Source organism: Muscardinus avellanarius (genome assembly GCF_963383645.1).
Source record: "Muscardinus avellanarius genome assembly, chromosome: 10".
Classification (NCBI taxonomy): domain Eukaryota; kingdom Metazoa; phylum Chordata; class Mammalia; order Rodentia; family Gliridae; genus Muscardinus; species Muscardinus avellanarius.
This window is the reverse complement of record NC_137796.1, coordinates 44,496,984-44,505,906: the sequence shown is the minus strand read 5'-3', so window position 1 is coordinate 44,505,906 and position 8,923 is coordinate 44,496,984. Positions and strand designations below refer to the sequence as shown.

At 44.1% G+C, this 8,923-nt stretch overlaps 1 pseudogene across 1 annotated transcript; it reads right to left on the bottom strand.

Annotated features, from left to right (window-relative positions):
• Positions 1-889: 889 nt before the first annotated feature.
• Positions 890-8,656, bottom strand: LOC308268260 (Fanconi anemia core complex-associated protein 24-like; annotated as a pseudogene). The gene is made up of 4 exons: positions 8,554-8,656; positions 6,373-6,512; positions 2,136-2,288; positions 890-1,138 (listed from the first exon to the last, which is right to left on the bottom strand). The product of its transcript is annotated as a Fanconi anemia core complex-associated protein 24-like (transcript).
• Between the last annotated feature and the right edge of the window lie 267 nt (positions 8,657-8,923).

The window sequence follows — 8,923 nt, the reverse complement described above, 5'->3', positions numbered from 1 at the left end:
CAAGTGAGTAGGGCAGTGCCTGAGGGTGTTCATGCTAGGTAGAGTTTAGAGCATCCTGTCCTTTCGACTAGAGGTATGAGAAGCCAGGCTTGGTAATGCATACGCGTAATCCCAGTACTTGGGAGGCTGTAACAGGAGGATCACAGGTTGGAGACCAGTGAGGCTGGTCAGTGAGACCCTGAGTGAGACCTGTATCAAAGTAAAATATATGCCAGGTGTGGTGGAGCACACTTGTAATCCCAGCATCAGGAGGCTGAGACCGGAGGATCTCAGTTAGCAGATAGCCTCAGCTGCTTACTGAGGCCCTCCATAACTTAGTGAGATCCTGTTTCAAAATAAAGGATAAAAAATAGGGCAGGATATATAGCTCGGAGGTCAAATTCCTCTGGGCTCCATCGCCAGACACGCAAAAAGAACAACAATAAAAAATCAAAGTAAAAAATATTTATTTACATTGGCAGCATCCTACCGACCCCTCCTGAAGAACAGCGGCGCTGTTGCCAGGAGCAAGGGGCTTATGATACACAGTGCTTCACTGCCAGTTTCTTTTAGATGGATATAGCCGTTACCTGAAACTTTTAAGTCCTTTCCACTTCAGATGCAGGTCTAGGTCTTTCATAGAAAACTACCCTCGCAGGCTTTTTGCTGAGAATGAGAGTCCCTGACTTCTTAGGAAGATCCCCAGTGGCCGGCTTCATCTTAGCTGAATCAGGGCATGCCACCTGCAGCCCACTAACCTAAGTGCCCAGGTCCAGCCCCAGACAGCAAAGCCGCAGCTCAATCACAGGGCTCCTCCAGGCGTGCCTCCTTCACCAGTTGCTGTGGTCCTGTTTTTTCTTGATTTTTAACTGTGCAAACCAGGCCCTGTAGGTTAGGGTGAGGGTGGCTGTCACCTGGACTGAGTGAAGAAGGTGTGGGTTTGCTGTGATACCGCTTGTCCTACCACTGGCTTGAAATCTGGGGTAGAAGCATTACTCAGTTGCTGGATACTTGGAAACTTCTGAAGCAGAAGAGAAGCTTTAACTTTTCCAACACCTGGGATCTGTTGCACAGTTCAAAGGAGGGATGGCTCAGAGAGCAGAGACCTTTTCTTCCTGAGGAAAGGGTTTTTACTGGGTTCTTTGGATTGCTCAAGAACCTGAAGGAGAAATTAAAGAATTACAGAAGCGCCCCCTGGAGAACTGGCAATTTTCTTAAGATCATTTTCCTATTTGATTCAGCTTAATTTAGGGTTCAAATGTTTTCACGTGCCATGAATATAACTTTCCAGACAAGAGTAAAATTATTGAGAGATGGACCATATGACCACACAAAAAAGATAAAAATAATTGACAAAAAACATATTTTTTTCAGAATCTTAAAGCTAGAGGTAGTGAAAAACATGGTCTGAGGAATTTAAATACTTTCATCATATGGTCCAGAAAGAAATGACCAAGCTGGGCATGGTGGTGCATGCTTTTAATCCTAGTACTTGGGAGGCTGAGACAGGAAGATCACAGGTTTGCAACCAACCTCAGCTACTTAAGCCCTCCACAACTTAGTAAGACCCTATATAAAAATCAAGAATATAAAATAGGGCTGGGGGTATAGATCAGAGATAGAATACCTTTGGGTTTATTCCCCAGTGCCAAACACAAAAAGAGGCCAGAGCTAGCCGAATGTGGTGGAACACATCTCTAATTCCAGTACTTGAGAGGCTGAGCAGCTTTGAAGCCAGCCTCAGAAACTTAGATTCTGTTTCCAAATAAAATAGAGCTGGGGGTATAGCTTGGAAAGAACATGCCCCTGAGTTCAATCCCCAGCACTACAACAACAAAAAAATGAAAAAGTCATGTTTACAGCCAGGTGTGGTACCTATAATCATAGTACTTGGGAGGCTGAGATAGGCCTCAAAAACTCAGCAAGACTCAGCGGGGCATGGTGAGTACACTTGTAATCCCAGCATTCGGGAGGCTGAGACCGGAAGATCACAGTTCGCAGACAGACTCAGCTACTTAGTGAGGCCCTCTGCAACTCAGTGAGACCCGGTTTCAAAATAAAGAATAAAAAATAGGGCAGGGGGTGTAGCTCATAGGTCAAATGCCCCTGGGTTCCCCCAGACCTGCAGTATTGTGAAAGAGAAAATGAGCACTTACTAATTGGATGATGAGGCAAGATGGTTCTATCTGGTTGGTCACAGGAAGTAACACCATCCCCAGGTCCAGCACAGTAAACTTCTGTATGGCTGAAAAGTACTGTTCACTCATCTGGGTTTTTTCAACTACTACAATCCCTTGAAGATTTCCAGACTTCAAAGAAAAATACATCATTTTGTAACAAATTTACAAAGTTAAGAGAGCTATCACTTTGCATTTGAAATGGCTAATGGCATTATATATAAATTATTACAAGTGATGGAGGAAACGCTGTTCAATTTCAGTTTAATTCAGAACTTAACATTTGTAACTTTTGTTCTGTGTGTAGTACTGGAGATTGAAACCAGGGATATTCTACCTCTGAGCTACACCCCAGTCCTTTTAAATTTTTTTGTTTATTTTTTATGTGTATCTATTTTTTTTTTAATTTATTTATTTTTATTGGTGCACTGTATTCATACATCACAGTAGGATACATACTTTTGTAGACATACATGCACACTTTTCCCAGTCAGCCCCCACCCAATCCCCACCCCATTCTCTCCCTATCCCTCCCTCCCATGCTTGGCTTAGTAGTTGACATCTTGTATTACGGCAATTTATCTAAAATTAACAATGATAATCTCACATAACAGTTTCATTTGTCTGATACCAAGCTTTTGATGACTTAAAGATAACATTTCAATATTTCTTTTTGCTTTCTTTCTTACCAGAGAATATTTTTTTTCTATTTTTAGGTGAAACTATCATATATTTATATATTTATTTTTCAGAAAAAAATCTATCCTAATATGGAATATGGACTCTAGGTACCCAAAACGATCTTGAAAAAGAACAAAGCTAGAAGATATATATTTTCTGATTTCAAACCATATAAAGCTACAATAATTGAAACAGTGTAGTACTATTCTAAAGGCAGACATATAAACCATTGGAGTTAAATAAAAGCCTAGAGCTAAATTCTTCCCTATATTGTCAAGTTATTTTTGACAAGGTTTCCACGAACATTTGGTGGTAGAAATATTAATCTTTTAATTAAATATTGTTAAAAATAATAATTACATGGAAAAGAATAAAATTGGACCCTTACCTAATCCCATATACAAATATTAACTCAAAATAGATAAAAGACCTAAATATAAATCTTAAGACTATAAACTTTTAGGAGAAAATCTGGGTCATTAAACCTCACAACATTGAAATTGGCAGTGATTTCTTGGTTATGATTTCAAAGGCACAGGCAACAGAGGAGTATACAAACTCCCTAAAAAAAAATTGTATATCCAAAGACAATGTAAACAGAGTTAACAGTTACTAATAGAATGGGATAAAATATTTCCAAATGCTATATCTGAGGGTGTATTAATATTCCAACTAGGAATCCTAGAAATTAACAACAATAAAGGCAAACAATACCCTTTAGAGATAGGTAAAAGACTAACATAAATAATGAATCTCCACAGATAACCAATCTTAGTTGTTTGTTGGATGGAAAATCTTGTTTCTCTAGTTCTGGAGTGTGTTACCTATTTCTTCTTTGTAGTTAATCTCTTTGAGTATTTTCTCTAGTGCTGGTTTTGAAGACATAAATTCCTTCAGTTTCTGTTTGTCATGGAAGCTTCTTATTTCTCCTTCTAATTTGATAGAAAGTTTTGCTGGGTAGGAAATTTTTGGCTGGAAGTTGTTTTCTTTCAGAGTTTGGAATATGTTACTCCAAGCCCTTCTGGCTCTCATAACTTGGTTTGGGAAGTCTGGAGTGATTCTAATTGGTTTGTCTCTGAATGTCACTTGGCCCTTTGCTTTTGTTGCCTTTAAGATTCTCTGCTTGGCTTCCACATTGGTCATTTTGACAATTATGTGGCGTGGGGATCCTCTTCTCCGATCCTGTCTAAAGGGAGTTCTATAAGTTTCCTGAACCTGTGTATCGACCTCTTGCTCTATGTCTGGAAAATTTTCTGCTATTACTTCCTTGAAGAGATTGTTGATCCCTTTGGTTTCACTTTCTTTTCCCTCCTCTATTCCAATTATTCTTAGGTTAGCTCTCTTAAAATGGGCCCATATTTCTTCAATATCAGATTCCTGCTGTCGGATATTTTTTTCTAGATTAGAAACTATGCGTTCATTTTTGGAATGATCATCTTCTAAGAGCGAGATTCTGTTCTCCATGTGTTCTAATCGGTTGTTTGTGCTTTGAATTGAGGCCTTTACTTCATTAATTGCATCCTTTATCTCTTTTTGGCTCTCTCTGAGTTCTTTTCGAAGCACCTCTATTATTTCTGCAGTTATTTTCCTGATTTGATCTTCTAGAAATCTCTGATTTTCTGTTTTATCGGGTTCTGATGTTGTGGGGTTGTGGGCATTTATTGCTCCAGTATTATTCCTCTTTCCCATGATTTCGGATGTTTGTGCCTTCTCTGGATTCTTCCCTTGAGTCACTATGACTCCACTACTCCTTTACTGGGTTGTATCACAGAGTCTCCGACCCAGAGAGTAGATAGAGGCTGCTTTAGACTGTGGGGGGTGCCAGGTTGCACGTTCTCCTATGGTGTGATATCTCTGCCACCGCCCCTCCCCCACTGGGTCAAGTCCCAGGGAGTACAGTACTGGGATTTCTCCTCTGTGGCCCGCAATTTGACTCACTGTTCTTGAGTACGCAGATGTAGCTGTACTGGCCTCGCTGGATTCGGTGCTGCTGCCGCCGGTGGCAATATGGCGCCGCTGCTACGCCCTCGGCTGTGGGGCTGGTGTTTTTCTTCTTGGTTTTGGTTTCCACTCTGAATCCCTGCAGCGTGTGCTGAGCTCGGCCACTGGGAACTTTAGATGCTCTCTGCGCGGAGAAATCCCGCCTGGCTGTACCGCAGTGGCTCACCTGGGCTTGCTGTAGCCGTCCCGTGAATTCGCCGGAAAAGCGGGGCTTAAGAGCCCCGCTAACAACAAACCTCCATTACCACAAAATCAGCGCCTTTCATAGCCAGAAAACACCATCACCAGTGAAACAAAAAATCACCAGGCTCCAGAGAGAAAGCGGACTGAGAACAGAGCCACAGAGGAGATAACCGGCCTATCGCCCGAGGACACGGCAGACGCGGCGGCAGCAGCGCCATACTGCCGGCGAATTTATGTGTATCTATTTTTATTGGTGCATTGTAGTCAAACATCACAATGGAGTACAACTCTTGTGAGGGTATACCAGCAACATCATTCAATTAACCCGTATCCCCTCCCTGTCCCATTCCCTCCCCCTCCCTCGATCCCATGCTTGATTTGGTGATTAACTTTGATTCATTTGTTTACATATATCATGCATTTTAAAGAGATTCCATCTTCCCACATCCCATCCCCTCTGATTGGTCACATTAATTGCTCTCTCATGGGGTCCTTTCTTCAACTAGATTTCTTCCCTTACCCATTTCTTCCTAGTTTTTGCATATTAGGAAAAGCATCTGATTTTCTATTTTCTGTGATGATTCTCTAAGTATCCACATTGCAAGTTCTGATTCTGCTCCTGAAGGCCCCGGCGCCAGCCTGGCCCACTGGAAGACTCTGATCCTGGCCTCGCTGGCTCAAGTACCAGCCTTGCCTCAAAGCAGGCCCCAATCCCAGCCTTGCTGGACCCAGTTATGGCCTAACCCCTCACAGGCTCCGATCCCAGCCTCGGAGTCCCCAGCACTGGCCTTGCCTCACGGCAGGCTCTGATCCCGGCCTCACTGGCCCCGGCACAGGTCTAACCCCTTGGTAGGCTCTGATTCCAGCCTCAAAGGCCCCAGCACCAGCCTTGCCTCATGACAGGCTCCAATCCCGGCTTCATTGGCCCCAGCACCGGCCTCATCCCTTGGCAGATTCTGGTCCAGGCCTCAGAGACTCCCACACCGACCTTGCCTCAAGGCAGGCTCCAATCCCAGCCTCACTGGTCCCGGCACCAGGCTCATCCCTCGGCAGACTCCGATCCCGGCCTCGGAGGCCCCAGCATCAGCCTTGCCTCATGGCATACACTGATCCTGGCCTCACTGGCCCCGGCACCAGCCTCACCCCTCGGCAGGCTCCAATCCTGGCCTCTGAGGCCCCAGCACCTGCCTTGCCTTATGGCAGGCTCCAATGCTGGCCTTGGCTCTGGACTCACCCCTCGACTGGGTCCAAGGCTGAGGATGGTCTTGAGCTTGCAATCCTCCTCTCCTCTCTCAGCTTTCCAAATACTAGAATTAGAGGTATGTTCCACCATGCCTGACTTAGTACTTACATTTCTAATTCGAACAGGTCTCTTTCTGTAGCCATTTGTTGCTACCAAGTCAGCTGTGGTGATATAAAGAATGCAAGATCTGCTGGACAGGTAAAAATCTACCAGTGTCAGGCCATCCTCAAAAATGTGTTTAATTTTCCCTTAAAATGGAGGAAATGAGCACTGTTAACTTAGGCAATAGGTAGATTTTTAAATTTATTTTTATGATATTTATTTTGTGTGTGTGTGAGTCTGGGGATGGGACCCAGGGGCATTCAATCTCAGAGCTACACCCCCTTGTGATGACTAGCTCAGTACTGGGCACAATAAATCCAGCACTGAGTCCGCTTGGGAACAAGAGTCTCAGAAAGGTGGGCAAAGGTTTCGGTTGTAGTTCTGCAGCCACTTATCTGCAGCGAATTTTTCCCTTTTTATGAAATAAACTCCTTAAAGTTCCTGTTCACGGCACTAAAAGTGGAAATTCCTCTCCGTGAAAAATCTGAAATGACTGACATGCACAATTGCCTCTTGTGCAATTGACAAAGTTTTAATTTTCATCACCAGTACTTGTACCCAGTGTAAGCACCAAAGGACAATAGTGAGGCATTAAGTGTAAACAAGATAAACAGGATAAAAGAAGATCCATGGCATCACAGTTTAAGATTCATCTGGGACTGGGCGATTAAAGTCAGCCCCCTTGGGGCTTTTGTCACAGGTTTCTGGCCTTAAGGGTAAACCCTAGGGGGCAAAGTCCGGAATCTGGAAAGGCGGGGGTCACACCAAAAGTCCGTTTTGGAGAAATTCAGTTTTCTAGGATCTCCTTTGATCCTTCCAGAGTGTTTTGTCCCCAGGGATTAGTCCAGGCCCTCCTCTATCAAGATCCATAGGGCTGCGGCGAGGATTTGTTCGGTCCTGTCTGCTCCGCCATCCCCTATAAGGCAATACTTATATTACAGTTAGTAGACAGGGCAAAAACATTATAACACAGGTGACTGGATTTCTATAATTGTTCTTTAATGCATAATATTGAAGCAGACTTTTGGGTTTTTTACTCTCCTGCTGCTGAGTCACTAACAGTAGGCTTTTGCTAGAAAAAAGCTTATTAGCATCTCTTAAGGGGGAAACAAATGGCCCAGATTCCAGAGACAGTTTTACATCTCTTTGGGAAATGGGGCAAAAGGTAGGTTTGCAGCTTCCCCTGCTGGCAGAGAGGTGCTGGGAGCTAATCTTTAGATCAAAGGACCTGCCTGTGGAAAGGCCGAGAGAAATTTTGCAGCCCCTGAATTCTGACTGCCCTTTATTACAGCTGGAACAATACAGAGAAAGTCTGAAGGCTTAGACATTTTACTAGAAAATTTATCTTTCATGGACTCAACTTCTTTCAGAGTCCTAATTCTTGGGATCCTGTTTTAAATCATTGGAGCTTTTTAGTGTAGAAATCTAAGAGCAGGGAGTATTTTTGCCAGAGATGACGTTTCCTCCTCAGGGCTCTCCTCCGTGAGGCCTTGCCAATTAATACAAGCATTTCTCATGCTCATATATGCCGAAAAGGGACAGCAGCAACCCCTGTCCTATTTTTATTCTTTAATTTGAAACAGGATCTCACTAAGTTGTAAAGGGTCTCACTAAGTAGCTGAGGCTGTCTGAGAACCATGACCCTCTGGTCTCAGCCTCCTGAATGATGGGATAACAAGTATGTGCCACCATGCCAGGCTTAAATTTGTTTTTAAACCACAGAAAGGAAAGGGCATATGACAAAAGGCAGGCCACTGACCTTGCATTTCTATCGTCCCCTAAGACTCCGACCCGCAGGGGCTTAGAGAACGACACAGACACCTTTCCAGCTGAAATATGAATTCTTTAATGGATCCTTTTGTCTCTCAATATGTCTCTCTCTTCTTTCTTTCTAATATGTCTGACAATGAGTACACAATATATATCAGCATCATAATCCCTCCTTCTATTCCCTACCAACCCCAAGCTTCCACAGCTAGGGCATGCACACTTCTGACTCTCTCATAGGCAGGCTGGTGGTAGGCGTCACTGATCATTCTGCAGGCACGTAGCATGGCACACTGCGCATGCTCAAGGAGACGTCCATCTTGTGAGTCTCATGACTTGGCTGCAAGCCTAGGCGCCATCTTGAATCCATGCTGGCAATAAGCCTGGGTGCCATTTCGGTCCAGCCGAGTGGGCCCCAACACATTTCCTGTGCCAGCTGCTACCCATGCCATTTCTCATTGGCCACAATGTGCCCAAAAGGTACATGTACTGGACCCACGCGGTCAGGAGGATGCCTTTCCATATGTGGTCTTGAACTAATGAGGGAAATGAAATTCACCTCTTAAGCCAGCCTTCCTGCACACAGCCCCAAGGTCCACTGGAAAGCCAGGGACTCTAGCAGGAGCCTGTCTGCTTAATGGTCTTTCAAAGACGGAACTGTGTGATAAAGTCTAAAAACCTGGAGATTATGGCCCTGGCAGCTGTGTTCCTCATTTTCAGAACGTTTCTAGCCTCTGATATCCCAGATTGTTCAGTGCCATGGCTCCTCTGTCCAGTCTAGGATCTGAGA